This window comes from Condylostylus longicornis, unplaced genomic scaffold, assembly GCF_029603195.1.
Source record: "Condylostylus longicornis isolate FDR11 unplaced genomic scaffold, ASM2960319v2 ptg000055l, whole genome shotgun sequence".
NCBI classification, from domain to species: domain Eukaryota; kingdom Metazoa; phylum Arthropoda; class Insecta; order Diptera; family Dolichopodidae; genus Condylostylus; species Condylostylus longicornis.
Genome location: NW_026578024.1, coordinates 11,880,425 through 11,900,335, shown reverse-complemented (window position 1 = coordinate 11,900,335; position 19,911 = coordinate 11,880,425). Strand labels below are relative to the sequence as shown.

Here is a 19,911-nt window from a genome sequence, read left to right as displayed (position 1 = left end):
ATTCTCTCATTCACCTTAATTGGACACATAACTTATTTTGAATTTTCAGTTTTCAGAAATTAGTTGCATATTATGCTACGATAGAAATTTCTAGATGCTACAATAGAATTCTATCGTAGTGTAGTAGATAGAAATTTCTAGAATCGGTTAGATATAAAGAAAATTTTACTAATGCTAAAAGTTCAATCCTCTGAGTAAAATATTTCTACATTTGATTTCTAAATCATTCAATTCTATTGCTTTTAATAAGATTTCCAGTAAATTTTGTATGTACATAAATAATACCAGTTGGTAGGTGCTATTCCTTGGTAATATTATTCAAATATGCAAAAATATTATTGCTTGACGCCTTATATTAAATGATAAATTTAAAATATAATATAGACATATTGTATTTAAAAAAAAAAAAAAACAAAAATGAAATTTATTTATTTCTTTTTGAAAATGCTGGTGGGTGTAAGGACAAGAGTATACAAATAATATTTTTTAATAAAAAAAATATTGTTTGTGTCCGGAAGGAAGAAATTTAATTTTTGATTTTATAATATGAAAACTTAATTAAAGTCTGATATAAAAATAAAAATCAAATAAACATGTGTGTATAGTGTAAAATTTCCTGTTTTTATTATTTTCTTCATAAAATTTGAATTAATTTTTTTTTAAAATGTCATAAAAGAAATTTGAATAAAAAAAAATTCCTTTGAACTACCAATATGTAATTGTGTTCTATGAAATTTTCTGTTTGATAATAAATAAAATATCTTTGTATCTTTGTACATTGATTTATTTGAATTTATTGTAAATAAGAAAATTGCCATAAATAGTCTAACTTGGTGCAATTTTTTGTATTGAGTCAGACTGTATGGTAATGAATTTTAAGGTTTATTTCAATAATTTTTAAAAATTACAGGCAAATCGTTTTGGAAAATCGTTGTGAGATAATTAAGTACTTTTCCTATTATAATTTTATAGTGTTACATAATTGAATGAAACCGCTAATAATAAGCATTTGAATGATAAAATTCATTAAAATTTCGGAAGAAATCATTAAGAATTAAGAAATATAAAGTTTCTGGCTTACAATTAACTTAATTTTACATTTGAAAATCTCAGTTAATTATAAAGAAACCTGTACTAATGAAGGTATTCAGTTATTAGGAAACTTGGGGAGCGAATAATTGTTTTAACAATTTTTTGTTCCCAATGTGCAGAATACACATTCACTTTTTAGGCTGCATTCACTTCAACAACTCAAGGACTTTAGTACTCACTATATTAAATTGTCTCAGCTGACAAAAAATTTAATAGAAAATAGGGCAAAATTCTATTTTTTTCATACGATTTAGTGTGATTGGATTGGACGTTTTCAAATCAAATATTTTTCAAATTTTGATCGTTTCAAACTTAATCGTACAATTTTGTTCGATTTGTAAACGCTCTCTTAAAATAATCTTTGACCTTTTTACCTTTCTTTAAAACATTTGAAGTTTGAAATGTTTCAAGAATAGTTTGAGAAAGTTTTCAAATTGAGTTGCTTTTCATTCGATTCAATTTGAAAATCTTTACTTACTATTGTACACATGTACTTGATTTTTATAATTTTTATTTTTTTTTTATATATATTTTTAATACTTACATATTATTATTTAAATTTGATCGATTTGAAATTTTAATCTGATAGAAGGCGATTTGATAGCTTTGTATTATTTTCAAAACGCATGAATTTTTATGTTTTGTAAGGCACATACATACACATGTATGTATGTATGCATAATGTGAATTGTAAACAATTGTAATTTTAATATCATTATACGTAGAGTATTATAAGTAGAGTGTATTAAGAAAAATTAGGTCAAAAAATCAATCTAAATTTTCTTTAACCCGCAAATTATTATACTTTCTATTTGCATATTCCTACAATAATAATAGTAATAATAATAATATAATAATAATAAATATAACAATAAATACGTGATTGTTTAAAATGAGAAATTTTTAAATTTCTAATGAAATGTCATTGATATTACATTACTACACAACAAGCTACATGATAATATATGATTGTGTTGTAAATGTAGCAATAAGTAAAAAGTAAGTAAATGTTGTGGGAGAAGAGCGTGAGATGAAAGAGAAAAATTACCAACTTTTATTCATATCTTTTTTCTTTTTTAAATTAAATAAGATGCAAAATACGAAAATAGCAAAAAATTAATAAAAAACCTCAATTGAACTAATTCTTCATATGATGTGGTGGTATTAGAATAACATTATTATTATTATATTAAAAAAAAAAATATTAACAATATAACGGCTCCGGTGAAATAATTGAACATGACATTCTGTTTAAGGTTAGTATACAACAACACCAGCAACAACAACAAAAAAAATCATTGTCAGATCATTTTGTCTTATACAGTTTGTGTTTGATTTTTTATTTTTTTACAATTTTTTTTAATGAACTAAAAGTAAAATAGTAAGAGTGGCAGTAGCAGTGCAGCTTCAACAATAATAATGGTATACATATAACAATAATTTCAAGTTTTTTCAACAGAACAGTTATAGGAGATGAAGTTGTTAATAAAATATTTTCATTTCTATAATATTTTATTAAAATATATTTGTAAACGGAAATATTATTTTGAAATATAAACATAATGTATGTATTAATATATGGAATTATATATGTATATAAATTTATGCTTTAAAGTATAACTGTAACACAGTAAGATGATAATGGGTGTAGGATTACTAAAAAAAAAATATTAAATAGAAATTTAAAACAACTTCAATAAAAAAAAATAAAAATAAAAAGTTTTCAATATTTTAATAGCCTTATCAAATTTTTGATTTATGAAGGTACAGGGAGACAGAAAAGATTTCTTAACATCTTTTAATGTTACTCTTATTTATATTCCTATTATCGTTTTATTTATATTCCTAGTGGAGAATTCGAGTAGAAAATTCAAATGATTTAAGGAGCGAGACGCTCTTTTGTTCCACCGTAAATATTTTTCGAGAAATATGCCTTTTTAATGGATATGTTCCCAAATTGGCAGTTTAAGCACAAAACAATTTAAACTCAACTATCAAAATACATAAAATTTAATGTTGTCATCATTATTTGCAAGGTATAACAACTTGGTTAAAAAAAAAAAGAGATTTCGAAACATACCGTTAGCTTTGATTTATAAATAGTTCATCAATAATCAATAATTGGTAGCGTAAAAGGCAGCTGCATATGTTAATATAATAATTCTACAAGTAGTTGAATTCAATTCTGAATTAAATCCAATTTCATTTAATAGTATGTATGTTTTTATTTAGAGGGCTTTTTGACTTTTGCGAAAATTATGTTTACGGCGATACTATGAGAAATATAAGATAAATGACAATATGAAAAATAAAGCTGCAGTACTTATGTTTGATGTTATTTTGAGTGTTGCCTTAAAACTTTCTCGTTTGCTAGAAAAAAAAATATTTGCTCTTATCCTCAAACTTTCTGACTAATACTCCCGTTTATGAAATATGTATTTCAGTTTCGTAATTCTAACTGAATCTGTATATTTTTGCGTCATTCTGTATACACAAATTTCTACTTATATATAAATATTAATAATATAAAATATAATATTGATTAAGAGAACATCATATTGTTTATTAACAATAATCGAAGGTGGTATCATAACAAAATATACAGAGGCAAATTTTTCATGGATTTCAATTGATTGAATTTAAAAAATGCAAAGATATAACTGTTTATGGAATAGACAAAAGATATCAATAAAAAAAAGAATAGTTGATTTTTTTTTTTTGATCTTCAACATTCAAAAAAACATAAAAAAATTAAAAAGATCCAGAATCAAAAATAAAAGAAAAACACAAAATATTTTTAAACTACTGCCAACACACCTGCTTTGCGTGAAAAATGAAACTTTATTTTCCTCTATCTATGCACATACATATATGTACATATTTATTGGTATACATTTTCCAATCGATATTAAATTTAAGTACGTATATTAGAAAATCATAACAAAATATAGCAAAAGCCCCAAATCAGTAACAGAAAGTTAAAGAAATGAGAAAAAAATGAAAGATAGAAAATCTATTGTTCCAAGGTTTCTTTCAGTTTAGTAAAAGGAACCAAAAAGAAAAAAAAAAGTATCGAAACGTAAATTATTTAATATTGAATACAGTGTGTCCCAAAGAAACAGGGTGGAATTGATTTTGAAATTTGGTAATTTTATTTTCGTCTTAACTTTAGTGTTTTTATAAGTTCAATTTCCTAACTCTCTTGACCTCTCTTAAGATTTGTAACTTAAAATTTGTTTTTAGTATTTTCGACTTCTAAAGGCAGTGTCTGGCTGTATTTATTAAATTTCTATAGTGTCATTAAAATGCTGCGAGTGCGACTTCTCGAGTTTTGTTTTTGACACTTTTATTTTCAACTCCGTAACTATTTTAATCTTTAATTCCGGTAATCTTCGATCACACAACCTCTCGACTCTTCGACCTATCGGCTCATTGACTTCTTTAGTCGTTTTGACACTTTGACCCCGACATCTCGATTTCAATTTATGTGATTTTGGTAATTTGAAAGATTTGGTTTTACGGATACTTAAGTGCTTTATAAAATATTTAAAAAAAAAAAACAATTAAATTGATGCAATGTACGCAGATCCTTCAAACAAGATTGTGTGCAAGTTTTCGAAATGTCATCTAATAAAAGCGCTTTTATAATTTCGAAAAGATTCAAATTCCATAGATTGGAACAACAGTATGAAATTTTTAATACGTGTCTTATTTCAACTATAAATTCAACTGTAGGTGAGTTTTATAAACCGCAATATAACCATTTGGAAAATATAACACGACACACTCTGTATAAAGGTATAGGAATGAAAGGTTTGAAAATATAAAAAAAAAAAATAATAAGGAAAACAAGGAAAATCAATGTAGGTATATATAGTAAAACAAAAACAATAAATGAAAATTGATATCTTTCTGAAAATATGGAGCAGATGAGGTGAAGAGAAATGAGGCGGCGACGGCAAACAACAAATTCATTTTTTATTTTCTTACTTCCTTTCTTCCTTTCTCTTTGTCTCCGCACCCATTTTTAGAATAAGTTTTTGGTTGCACTTTGTTTTTTTTTTTTTGCCTTTCTTATACCTTTCAATATATTAGCAAAAATGTATTAGCACTAGCTAGCTAAGAAGAAGAAAAATAAAAAAAAAACACACAAACCTAGTAAAACGCTTTTCTTTTTTGGTTTTTCATTTTGTGCAAATATTTCTGATTAATTTGCAATACAATGCCATAAAACAAAAAAAAGACAAGACAAGAGAATAGAAAAAAAATTTTTTTTTTTTTTGGAGTCTCCTCTATGATCTGATGACCCACTTAGATAATGTTACAAGGTTTTTAATGAGTTGTAATTCTTTCATTTGATCCAATTCGTTAACTGGTGTTTGTTTTTCTGTCTTGATTTTCTAATTTTCAAGTCTCGAATTTTTCCATTCCATTCCTTTTTGTTTTTCCTTGTTTTTGCTTTTGCTCATTTTTATTTCGATTAGTGATGAAAGGGCACTCACTCATCATATAAAAAAAAGAAATTGTGAAAAGAGAATTTTGAGGTTGATAAAATTTTTTTTTGCTTGTTTTTTTTTTTTTTTTAGTTTTTCTGAGTAAAAGGATTTTTTTTTTAATGATTTCACAAGAATAATATTAGAAAGGAAATTAAAAATTAAAAATATAAATCATGCCTATATCAACATAAAATATCAGAAGAGAGAGAGAGAGAAAAAAAATAGGAGTAACAGGCAGGAATCATAAAGTTCATTTTCGCGGAATCAAGAGACAAAAAAAATGAAAAGGGTAAAAAATATTTTAAATTTTCATCTAATTTTATAGAAAAGTAACATAATTAACCTATTTTTTTTTTCTGGAACATTTTTTTTTTTTTTGGAATGTCAAAAAAGTCATAACAAGTTGAAATTTTAGAAACAAGAATAATAATTTTTTTTTAGTTTAGTGTTTTTTAGTTTTTTATTTTAGAAACAAGAATAATAAATTTTTTTTATTTCTTTTGATTTTAATTGTGATTAAGTTTTCTTATATTTTTTTTTTTAATAATTATTTTGGTAAAATTGTTTTTTTGTGCCATTTCTTAAATTAAAAAAGCAAAACACACAAACTTTCTCTTAAAAATTTGCAATGCTATGTTTCGTGTTTTCGAAAATTCAATTCTAATTTTTCTGGTACTTATAATTCTGTGCTAATATGCAGTATGTCAGTTTAATAACATAGGTGAAACAAGAGTATTTTAGGTAAATTAAGTGCCGCCATCATGTCATAAGCTTATAGTCATGTAAAAAATATTAAAAAAATTACCAGTTGCAATTTCTGCGACACCAAATTTTTCCTCACTACTTGACGTGAAAAATTTTCTGTTTTTTCTAAGAATTATCAGTTCGCATTATTCATGCTACAGTAATATTCGTCGACGGCAACACGAATTTAAAGTCATTACCAAAATTTTATTGTTTGCAGTTTGTTCTAGTTTGATTCCTATAAACAATTGGAAATTATAAATTTTTATGTAAATTCTAATTGATGTTTTCAAGTGAAAAATCAAAAGCTTAAATTAATAGAACGTATACACTGAATAGTTCAGACTGAACTATTAATTTGTCAATTTAAACGCTATATTGTACTGACTTATATTCAATTTTATAATTTGATTTTTGTAGAATTTTTGTTTTCGCTAAATTCCACTGAATATATTTGAAGCAATGAGATAAAACTGTCTAAGGCGAAATTAGTATAGTTTCCGAATTCAAACTTAAAAGTTTTTAGTTTGTTTTGCTTTGGCATAAATAGTACCAAGTGCAATAATGTGACATCGTCTAATAAAAAAGGGATATTCTGTAATGAATTTGTAAATATCTTAAAAAATTTTTTGAGTTGTACTCAGTCCAAATGATTTGATAGAATTTGAAATGTTCGAATTGCTTTGAATACGGCGAATTCACAAAATATTTCGATTTTTTCACAGGAATACTTAAGCATTCAGATTAAATTTCAATTTCCAATTGATTTTTATTTTTTGAACTAAAATGAAAACCCTGAAATGATAATTGTTTTATTATTAAAAAAAATTTCAGTTACAATAATATTTTATTTAAAGATTTTAAAAATATTTTCTTAATATACTCACAAGCAGACTTATGTATGCTGTTATAAATAAAATATTAATGAACACTTAGTCTGTTATCTTTCACTTTTGTTTTGGGCATCCTGCCAAAATATAATTTCCGAGACAATATTTTCTTTTTTATGAAAATACTACTCGTATAAAAAATTGAATATTTTGTTAATTATAATTTATGATCTCAACAACAGCATGAAATTTTAATGTGTGAGAGAACCGCGTTCATTGCCTTATGTATGCAAATGTACATATGTATAAGTGATGACATTTTGTATTTGTAAAGAGTTCATTTAAAATTTTAAATTGAGGAATGAAAATCTGTTACGTTCACTCTTGTTCGATTATTATTAATCGTTGAATTGAATCTATTTTGTCGATTGTATTGCTGATAATTTGTTTCGTTTTTCTTCTCTGCTTTTTATTTCTGATGGTAATGATAATGACATTTTATGTCGGAACACATTTCGATGACTGCTCACTTGATTATGATTGTGTTCTGATTAAGTTGTGAATATAATTTGAATTTTGAATTTGTATTATTAATTAAATGTTATGCATATGTGACAAACAAATATGAATAATTATTTAAGCTTCGGTTGCGGTTTTTGCAAAATTTTTAATATATGGCAGCAAAATGCAATACGAGTACTTATACATTGCACTTATACATTGTTGAACTGACTATAGTTGATGAACAATTTTCATAAATTTTATTCCGAAAGAGGGTGTGTAAAGTTTTTAACGCGTTAAACATCTCAAGTTTAAGCACGTGACTAGCAGTAAGGTGTTTCACATGATATAAATTTTATTTATGAACTTATTATAGTTTCTCAAATATTTTGCACATTGCGACTTTTCTTATTTATAGCAAGAACGTAAAATAAATCGAAATTTTCTTAATAAATTTTCTTTTATTGATTTTTAATTAATTAATAGCTTATCGATTTATATGAAGAAAATCCAATTTTGTATAAAACTAATAAAAAACAACTATACTATAAAATAACACTAAACTTCTAAATCTTTAACCATTTTTTTTCTAAATTAAAACAACACGAGAATAAAATTTTTGTTTTTGTGTTTTGTAAACGAATCAAAAAATATTTTCTTATTTATCCATAGTTAAATCAACTTTCTCTGATGCACCTTTTGCCCCAATTTTCTTTTTCTGTTAAATAAACAAAAACCAATAACAAAAATATTAAAACTCATTTAATTTATAGCGAAAATTACTTTGAAATTTCGTGACATTCAATCATAAAAAGAAAAATTTTATAAAAATACTAAAAGAAAATCGCACGTTTCCAACCCTACTAACTTAAAAGAAAACACCCTTACAACTAAATTTTTATGTTGAAAATCTAATGAATAATAATTAAGATTAGAATTGTAAACATTATGACAAACATTTCATTAGTTGAAAGTAGCGGAAAAAAACAAGGTGAATACAGGATGATTTTATGGTTTTTAAGATTTTAGAAATTTTGTATTATGTGGGTAAGGTATGAGTCGTGACAGCGAAAAATTGACGTTTTTTAAAAAAATACATTAAATTGAATATGGTATAAATCCACAATAATAAAAGTCTATTCAAGATCGACTTTATCCGTAAAATCGATTTAAGTCGATAATATTACTGTTAGAAATTTCTATGAAAGTGACATTTGTTCATATTGTCGATTATATAAAATTGACTACATTATTAACTATTCAAAATAGAGTTTAATAATCTAGTGAATAATTCCCAAAATATGCCCTTCACAATTTTGCAATCATATGGAACGTGGTTACTGCGATTACTCCCGATATGAATTACTAATTAACTTGAATAATGTTATTTCCTAAATCTTACAGGTTATGCAAAATAATAATGTCCAATTAGATAGACAATTTCTACTTTCTCACCCCAAAAAATCTTAATAATTTTGCAGCCCTCAATAATAAATGTTGTCATATATGTAGTTTGAATCATTCAAATTTCTCTAAATATGTGTGTATGTAAATAAAAATACTCCTGTACATTCAATATAAAATCAAAAAAAAATAACATTATTTTTGTGTTATTTTTAAAAAATAAAAGAAAATTAATTTTCTTAATAATTAAAGTAAACTTTCTTAAGTAATTAAATTAAAATTGTAAACAAAACCAATACATACATTTACATTTATTATTACCAACACAATCACATTTTGTATATTGAGTATACTTAAACATTGAGTCATTTTAATATAAACAAAAAAAACAAATTTTAAAAAAAAGAGAGGTCGCAGTATTCTCTCATTACTATAACAATAAAAATTATCATAAAAATCTTTTTGTTATCAACTAAGTGACTTGATTCTGTTTTATTTTTGTTTTTTTTGCCTTTTTTTTTTTGCTATTAACAACGATTGTCTTTTTATTACTTATCAGTTAAAAAAATGTTTTTAAAAATAATTAAAATGAAATCTTATCATGGATTCAAACCCTTATGCAATTTTAAATAAGGAAAGGAATCTATAATAAACTCTTACGTAATTTTAAGTATGTGCTGAGATGTAAAAAAAAAAATTAAATACTTAAATTTTGTTATTACAATAAAATATGCGAAGCACGTACATGTAAACAGTTAGGTAAATATTATTTACATAAAATGTTTTTGTATTTTTGTTTTCAATTTATTTCGGGCAGATATTTGATTAGTGATTAAGTAGTAATTATGGAATATTCATTCAGAACAATTCTTACGACTCTGTTTCGAATTCCGAGATTCAGCCAATTTTCATTTTCCATTTAATAATTAATTAAAATAACTTAATAAGATTAGATTATGTAAATTTATCACGGTCCGCCGAAGGATTAGTTTTTGCAGTGTATAGGACGTAATCGATTCCAAAATTTTAAATCTTTTATTTCCTGGTCTCATAATTCTACTAAATAATTGAATCGATACTTGTCAATGAAAGTGTTTTCAATTATAAATTGTGTGTATTGGCTTTGGTTTGAATAATTGCTTTATAGATGAACAAATACGTGTTTTACATATGATGACGGGTTGGATAACTGCTATATAATATTATGTTAATGTTATACACAGTCTTTCTTAATTTCGAAATTACATATTCTGTCTGTCTTAAACTTCAAATACCATACTAATACGAAATTAGATAAAAAAATATAAATAATAGCAGCTTTTTTATTGATTTATTTTTTTTTTACGATGACGTGAACTTTTGTAAGCTCTATCTTTAAACTTATTATAGTCATTCAATCCGATTATAACATTCCTACGTTATTGTTTAAATGCATTGTACTTGTAGATTGTACTCTCATTTATAGTTATGTATATGTAAGTACCTGTACACATTTATTGTTAAAAAATATTACGAAATTTTTTTTTAGACCTAAAGGTTACAGACATAATTAACCTAAAAAATACTATTTTCTATATACATCCATGCGTACATACATATTACATTTATTTACGTTTTGTCGGCATAAAAGTATCTTCTTACTTGTCAGTTATTTCTTTAATAAAAGTAAGAGTAGAAAAAAAATTTTTTTTTTATTATTAATAATTAAAGTAAATAAACATATAGAATCATGATGAATATTAAATTTAATAAATTTACTTCTATGTGTGTGTTTGTGCGTTTATTTATTGAGTAATATACCTGTAGGCGCGTCTTTATATTTTTTGTTCTTTATATTTATTATTACTTCATCTACCAGTTACTCTACAGATACACAAACAATTAATGTTCAGGTGTTTAGCGAAAAAAAAATTAAATTATGATAAAATTTATTTATTGTCATTTTTTCCGCTATTCTTTATGAGTTTTTGTTTTTTTTTTTTTTGTTATACAAAATGTTTAATAATCTGTTGTTTATTTTTATAAAAAAATTATAAAAATTATAAAATTTTTTTACGCTTCGGGAACGCTTTTTATAAAAATAATTTTAAAATAGAAGAAAGAATGTATATACTTACATACATACATACATAAAAAAAAGAACTCTTTGATGTTTCCCATATTTCGATTAATAATGTGACATTGTACCGTTTTTAGGGTAGTTGTAAACAGTAATAAATAAAAATAAATCATATTCGCTTAAAATAGACAGTGTATTCTCTCGTATATGCATGCATATTTACGGTACCTACATCCTATATGTATGATAACCTCATAGCACTACCACAACATTGTATCTAGCTATACTCAAATATAGTGGCGTTTATATAAAACAACACGGCGTTTATATAAAACAACGGAATTTATGAAAAGTTATTGGAAAATATTTTTATATCACCTATCTAATCATCTATCTATAAAATATCACAAATATTCATCATCTCATGAAAGTCCAATAATATAATAAAGAGCTCTCAATTTTATACTGTATATTATATACGTTTAAATATATAGTGAAAAATTATACAAATAAATATAACATATGTGAGCGTAGTACATAGGTAATAATAAGCAATAATCACGAAAGCTACGTATTTTAAAACGTCACACATATTAGCAAAATTCATAACATTTCACTGTTATGAAAGTTTTAATACGAGTATAAAAGATTTTTTAATACGTTTGTTACACATGTATTAATGCAATTTACATCAACGTTGTTACTATTATGAAAGTATAAATTTTGACAATAAAATGATGTTTTGTAGGAATGACTCAAGCTTCTTGATTAGTGTTATTAAATAACAAAAAATATATTATTTGAATTTGAAATTGAGAATAGAATAAAAATTCCATATACAATATTATTAAAATAATTATATTAACCCTTTAGTTTCTCACATTTTTATAAGATACTAGTACTATTACTACGCATGATATTCCTGTTATGAAAAGTAGTAGCGATATTAATGTTAATAACAATATCACAAGATAGAGTACTAGAACTTTTTTGCTAATTCTAGATTTGGTACTAATAGATCCAGATATAATAGAGCTAGATAGTATTCGATTTTCTTTGATTTGAGTTTCAAAACGGATTTAAGTTTAAAATTATATGCTCATCAATTTTCCTAAAATTTTCTTGGAGTATGTATTTGTCAATTTTTGTACAACTTTTACGAAATCGTATTATAATAGAAATAATTGTATTATATAGTTCAAACTTTGTATAAAATTTATATAACAAATTATACTAGAATCTTTTAAAACTTATATTTTTTATGATTCAAGCAAAAATTTTCGGAAATACTAACGAATATGGATCTTACCACAATAATGCTTTAAAAATTTTATTGTAATAAAATCGGAATTAGTGGTATTTAAATGCCGAAACATTACAAAACGTAAATAAAGCCGAAATAAATTTTAATATTAAAGGAATTAAAGGGTTAAAAAAATAACTTATTTAAAAAAGTTTTTACAACTTTTAACAATAGTTATTTAATAATAATTTTTTTATCTCAATCTCTTCAACAAGATAGGAAGGAGAGCGAGAAGAGAGGGAGAGTTTTTAATTACCAAATTCTCATGTTTTGAGATTTTATTAAGTTAAATTTTTTTCTTTTTTCTAAATTAATATGGGAAATAATATTTAATTCTCAAAAATAGTTAAAAACAATTTTTCTACGTTTTTATTTTACCCTACATTTTCTATCCTACATTTTTGTTACCTATATTTTATAATCATATTTTGTTCTCCATGGTCAATGTAAATGTTTTTTCTTTTTTTTCCTATTTTTTTTATGTTTGAAAGTATTTTGTTTTCTCGTTGTATATGTTGTGTTTGACGTTTTCTGCTCGCAATTTTATATTAAACAAATTTTCGAACTAATATCTAGTCTAGAGTATACGGGAAATTATATTATTATAATATGGGTGAAGTAAAGTGATGATGAAATCGAACCGACAAGGAGAGTGAGAGAGAGAGAGAAAGCGAAAATTGGAGAATATTATTAAGACTGAAGAGTATAATATTAGTAACGTTAATATGTTAATAATATAAAAGCGAGCGTGTACCGTACAAAATGTTTTAGCGAGTAAATTACAAAAAAAAAAATAAAAAATAAAAATAAATAAAATAAACAAAAAAAAATAATGGTAAATAAATACAAAATAATAACGTTCAGTTTCAGTTCTAATTTAACAGTCATTCGATTTATAACTACTTGACATTAAAAAATAAAATAAAAAAAAATATATTCGCGGTTTTTGTCGACTTTTTTCGTTACTATTTTTATTTATTTATTTTTGTTTCTTCTTCTTCTAAATTTAATAAGTAAATTTGTACATTTTTAAAATTTTTATATGGTTTGTGCATTTTCAAAGAGAGTAAAAAATATTTTTTTGCCACTTGTTTTCTCACGAAAGAATTTCGATTTTATTACGTTATCAGACAAAAAAAAAAAAACAAGTCGGTATTTTTAGAAATTATAATAATTTGTTAAAAATGAAATGAAAAATTAAAATAATTGTTGTTTTTTTAAATTGAATTTTTTTTTGTAGTGTTGCTTCAAATTTTTAGAATCTTAGTAATAATAATTATAATAGCAATAACAATAATAATGAAATAATGACAATGAACAACTAAATATCGTAATTTAATAAATAAAAGATTAAATTAATTTAAAATATATGAAAAATTTAAATACGATAATAATTCACAATTGAAATAAAATAATAATAAATTGTGATTCAACAAGATAACTATAAAAAATGTAATTTAAACAATTTGTCACCAAATTCATGAGTGGCATTATAAAATATTTTTATTGTATGAACAACATGTTCGAATGAACTTTGAACAATTTAAAAACAGTTTGATTCAATGAATATATCTGAAAAATTTTAAATTATTTGAGCTCTCTATTCAAAAATTGGAGAGAAAATTAAAATGATAACAATTTTAAATCCCTCGCTGTTTAATATTTTGTTATAAACTTGTAAATTAAATTACTTTACAACATGTTTGATTGAAAATTTTATAGGAAATAATTAATTTTTTAGTATATCTGAAAATTCCCATTATAGCTAAATCGATTTTTAATTTTTAATTTTTAATCTCATTTAACAAGAAATTTTAATTTTAAATAATGTTTAACCAAAATTAATTTTAAAATCAATTGTGTGATTTAATTGTTTTTCATAAACCTACAACATTTAAATAATTTATTAAAAATACAAATAAGAAAATAAAAAACTACATTTATTTTAATTTTAATTTTAAAAACTGTTTCTGTTTTTTCTTCCCTTTTTAAAATCATTTCTCCGTTTTATTACGCATTCGAATTGTTTGTATTATACGCAATTTATTTAAAATACCGTTATTTCCCTATATATTTTTAGTAACTGTTTATTTTTTTTTTTACATAAAAGAATATTGATTTTTTTTTAATTTAAAAGCAAAAAAACAATGAAATACGAGAAAAGGATTAAAAAAATGTAAAATGTAAAAAGCATTACCAGCAGCTACGCTCCATACAAGTGAAATGAATAATTGCATTCTTATATTGTGTTCAAGAATGAATAAAAAATAAAAGAAAAAAGTAACCAGCTAATGACGAAAAATGAATTAAAAAAAAATGGTTAAAAATAAGTGGATTTAATTTTTATTTTTAGCTGAGAGTGGAAATTTTTTTTTTTATAAATTTGAAATAACCTTCAGAACTGTAAAAAAAATGAAGAACCAACGCGATATTTAAATGAAATTTAAACTCAGAGACGCCGAATCATATGAAAATAAAATTTTATTTTGAAAGCAAATAAAATTGCTTTCATTCTTGTTTATTATTTTTTAACAAATATTGAAAAAGAAAGAGTTGAAAAGTTTAAAATATAATTTTTGTTATAAGAGTACATTGTATGTGTAATCTAAAGTGGTATAACAAAAAAAAAATGTATTTGGCAGTGCAATCTCCGGACAATGATGAATTACGAGTATATAAATAGAAATAGTAATTTTTTAACCGGCACTGGTACTAATAGCGAATTTCAGCCTGTTTAAAATGATAACTCAAAATATAGAACTATTGAGTTATGTCATTTTAGATTACATGTGCTACATTTAAGTAACATATATGTGTTAAATTATATTTTTTTAATTTGTTCTTGTATGCATGCATTAAAAATTATTAGAAGAAACTCTCTTATCAGAAATTTATAAATTTACGATAAGGTTGAAAAAGTTAAAATTTTAAATGTTTTTTTTTTATTATTTTATACGATATGAATTAAAATTTTTTATTGAAAATTGATTTATTTTACTTTATTTAGGTGATTATTTAAAGGATTAATTTGATTGTCAATTTAATTTTTGGTAAAGTTTTAAGAATTCTGGGTTAAAATGAATTTTGTGAAAATTTTAATGTAAATTTAGTTTCCCGTACCACAATGTTATGTTACTGTTATTTATTCAATGTTATAACGTTCCTATAAAAACACTGAATTAGTTCAGGAAGTAAGGCATCTTGGAAAAAATGATTTATATCACAATTTTAGTTCTTACTTCATACTAAGACTTAAATCAAGATTTATAATTTTTGTTTCAATAATTCTGCATTACTTACAGAGGCATAAAAGTTGAATTAGGCCATTATTATTTTCTGGAGTGTTGCAATTTCAATATTAATAGTATTTGCTAGAATTAAATGAGCTCAACTACATATATAATCGTTTTAATTTTGATCCAACAAAAAAAAAGATTTTTTTTTCATAATTTGGAGGAAAAAAATAATTATTAATATAAACCTTTTTGTTATCATGTTTAATTTTCAATTATTTCACCTTGATATTTTAGGCACGCATTCCAAAAAAAAAAATAATCTATTATATTTGACTTAATGTTAAAATTATATCTATATATCTACATTACATACATACTATACATAATATCTATAGATGTATTCAATTTCTAATCTGTCAACATTAATCTGACATTGAAAATTTCAAATAGAATAATAAGACTTTGTTTTTTTCTTTTGTTATTTTACACCAATATGGTTTTTGTTACCTGGTTAATTAAACACATCAAAATAATTGAGTTCAAATAAATAAACAGTTAATATTTTGAAAGATGACGTCATTATATGTCATTAATAATGTTATGATAAATTTTATGATTAATATTTTTATAACATGAAAAAAAAGTTTTGATATGAAAATTATTGAAAAGATAAAAATGATTATGGAACGAAACGATAATCGATAATTTTTCTTATCAAAAAGAAAATAATGAGTAAAATTAAAATTGTTTTAGAAATTGTTTTCAGCTTAAAATTCTAGATTCATTTTGTTGAATCATAGATAGCAATCGCAATATAGAATTTTAATTTCAACATTAGGATTTGAATTCTTTTATTATTTCTGTCAGGAGCTATTTAAAAACAATTACAGTAATATCCCGCACTTACGTACCCTTTGGGACCGGAGCGTGTACGTAAAACAAAAATGTACGTAGAATGAATCTACTACTTTATTGATGAATAATATGTTTGAAACAAACTAAAACAATAAATATATAAATAAAAAGAAAAAGAGGGATATTATGTATGCAGTTTCATACTTTTATTTCATACGTTTTTATACTATATTTAACACTTAACGTGTATTAAAAAAACAAAACAAAACACAAATTCATATACATATAAAAATATCAAACAAAACTGAAATATAAAACATAAACTTCAAAATTCATCAATACATAATTTAAATATAAATAATATTGTAATTGTTACGCGAGAGCTCAGAACACTGGAGCTTGGATTAGCCCCGGGAGAGGAATGTTTGAGAATGCCGCCAGACCAGTCCAAGTTACCTCCCTTTAATACCGCCATCATTCCCAAAGAGGAAGGAATGTTGATAACGAAAAGTATTTAAAGAGAATAAAGAGGGGAAGGAACGGCAGGAGGAAAAAGCTGAGCGAAGAAGATCTTTAATAAAACTATGACAAAAAAGAAGATAATTTTGGACAGCTTTCCTGAGGATAACAGTAATTCAAATTTAATTGCTCCATGATGTAGAGAATGATATATCATCTTCATCTTCATTGACTTGTTTTGACTTGTTTCTACATGCATTCACTCATAACAAAATTTAAGTTTCATAGAAATAATGTACAGACATACAAAAACACGTTGTTACAAGTGTACATTCTCAATTTGGTATACATAATTTTTTTTTCCATAAATTTCAAAACCAGAAAAAATGTACTTGTACGTAAGTGTGAATCATTGTACGTATAATGGGCAATTGGGGACAAAAATGAGATGTACGTAAGTGCGAGGGTACGTAAAACGAGCGTACGTAACACGGGGTATTACTGTATATTTTATGGGTTTTATTTATAATATTTTGCACGTCCTATAGTTCTTGCTGTGCCGAGGTTTACAGTAATTTTAGCTTCGGTTTTTCATGGCCCCTTCAGATTTGCCTTAAATTTTTTTTTTACATTCGAAGGAGATTTTGAATTCTACTCTGTTTTAATATTTTAAAAATATTTTTAAAAATTTATTCTAAAAATTCAAGTTTATTAATTGAGGCAAACCTTTGTTTCTGGTTCCAAGCTTATTAATTCCCTCAAGTTACTTTATATTTAATATATGTATATGGAGAATAAATGTTAAAGGTATTGAAATTTATTTCAAATTTAATAGTTAGGTTGTACAAGTGAAAGAGTTATTTATACAATGTAAAGAAAAGCATTTTTCTTTTACAAATAACTGTTGTCATATATGCATAAATCTTACTCAGTCTTTTGCATCCCCATATTCTCATTTCATGAAGAACTTAACCCTTTACTTTAATATTGAATATTGTTAAGGCATTTATCAGGAAAATTAGGCTTATATCTTAGATCATATGTTTTTAAGTTCGCCTCTATACTTGCTTTATTATCAAATATTCGTTTTAATTTTTAATTACTCGCGTTGGTGGGTTTTTAATTAATTTGCCTCTGTCTACGTCTTGTAAAATATTTATTCCATAGTGCTATAATTATTTAGTTTAAAATTATTATTTAAGCAAATTTTCAATATTCATAACACAAGCAAACAATTTCTGACTATTTTTTGTTTTTTAAATTCAAATCATTATTATTATTATTTTTAGTTTAATTACCCTATAAAAATGAACTAGCAATGCATCATCAACATTTTATGTATTGTGTGTGTGCTTTAAATTAAATTGTATATCGTATTCAAAAGCACGTTGCTTGGGTTTTTTTTCTCTCTATTTTTTTTCAATTTAATTATATTGTGCATAATATGCAAATTTCCTTTTTTTTTTAAATGAGTAATTATTTTGTATAGAAAAAAATAGAAAATATTCAATAAGTCAATAATTTCCAATAAATAAACAAATTTGAATGTTATAAACAAAAAAATTCATTTTATTATCATAAAAGTGATCTAATCTCAAATAAATAGTTGAAATTCAATAAAATGGATTCAAATTCCATTTGACAATAAAGCTTCTTTGTGATAAGTAATGCATTTTCAATAATGCACAAAATGATGTTGCAACCAATGAAATTTTGAACTAAATGCAAATTAACAGTGATATAGAATTTACTTATTGAATAAAATTGTAAAATTCTATATGAGTAGAGTGTGTGATACAAGAGATTGAGTAGTTAAAATTGTGATTAAAAATTATTCGTAATAATGTGGGTATTATTAATGAAATTAGGTCGAATTTTAAAAAAATTGAATATGTAGATAATGAAAACTTTGTAAAATTTGAAATTTATTTTTATTTGGTGTTTGCATATTTACATGACATTGTTATTATTTGTTGTTATACTTAAGCACCTGTGTTCAATTTAGATGAAAATATTTAGGTTAGAATGTTATTTATTATCATACATGTTATTTGAAAACTAAAGAAGAAGATTACATAAAATTACATTTAAGTGAATTATTTTCGTCTTAACAAGGTCTAAATAGGAGTTCCCCAGCGTCGAACATGAGCATATTAAGTGGGTTATTCTTTCCTACGCCTCTTCCGCACAACAACTTCTACTAAGATCGCTTATGGGACGATCCATCCTTCTTGCATGTTCGCTAATCAGACAATTGTCTGTCAGAACTCCTATTATAGTTCCGATATCCCCCCATCGGAAAACTATCAGACCTCTTGTCCGATGCAAGCTTATCTTTGGCAAACACCTGCGTTGTTGTGTTCCACACTGTTTTCATTCGCCAATCTGAAGATAGTGCGACCCACTGTAGTTTATGAATGCATAAAAGACTGCCCAGCTTCTCCTTTTTAAGGTAGAATACCGAGGGTTGTTCCATGTGTTACAAGCACGTCTGCCTTACAATTTCCCGGAACGCATACATATTTAGAAATAAAAACACACGGATTGAAATAAGTTGATATGAGGTGTGCTTATAATAGCGATTTCCAATATCCGCGGACATTATATCAGAAGAACGTTAAATATCTTACTGAAACTTTTAGTGGCCAATTTTGATGCCAAATAAAACATAAAATATTTTCCTCAAGATAGAGAAGTGCCTTCATTCTTGTTGAATTTGAATTTAATCTGATTTACACATACTCACAACAATTTTTTCTTTACATTCAATTAAAAAAATATTGTGAATTCACTTACATCTTTCTCTCATTCTGAAGACTTTAAAAAACAAAATTGAAATTTACTCAAAAATTTCGTGTTAGATCAGTATCAGACCTTAAGCGGAGAAGGGAGAGAACAGTATTTTTTTTTATAGACTATTTTTGCTCATAAA

The 19,911-nt window shown here is 24.4% G+C and overlaps 1 protein-coding gene across 13 annotated transcripts in view; it reads left to right on the top strand.

Moving 5' to 3' along the window:
- Nucleotides 1–19,911, top strand: part of LOC129612078 (protein lap4-like) — a 324,013-nt gene that overhangs the window by 165,290 nt on the left and 138,812 nt on the right. For 2 of the 13 annotated variants that reach the window (XM_055525566.1, XM_055525568.1), the window contains exon 1: nt 13,424–13,442. The exons of the other annotated variants lie outside the window; for them this stretch is intronic. The gene's annotated coding sequence lies outside the window, so the exon portion shown is untranslated. Of the gene's footprint in view, nt 1–13,423; nt 13,443–19,911 lie in introns of those variants that run through there. 13 annotated transcript variants of the gene reach the window in all.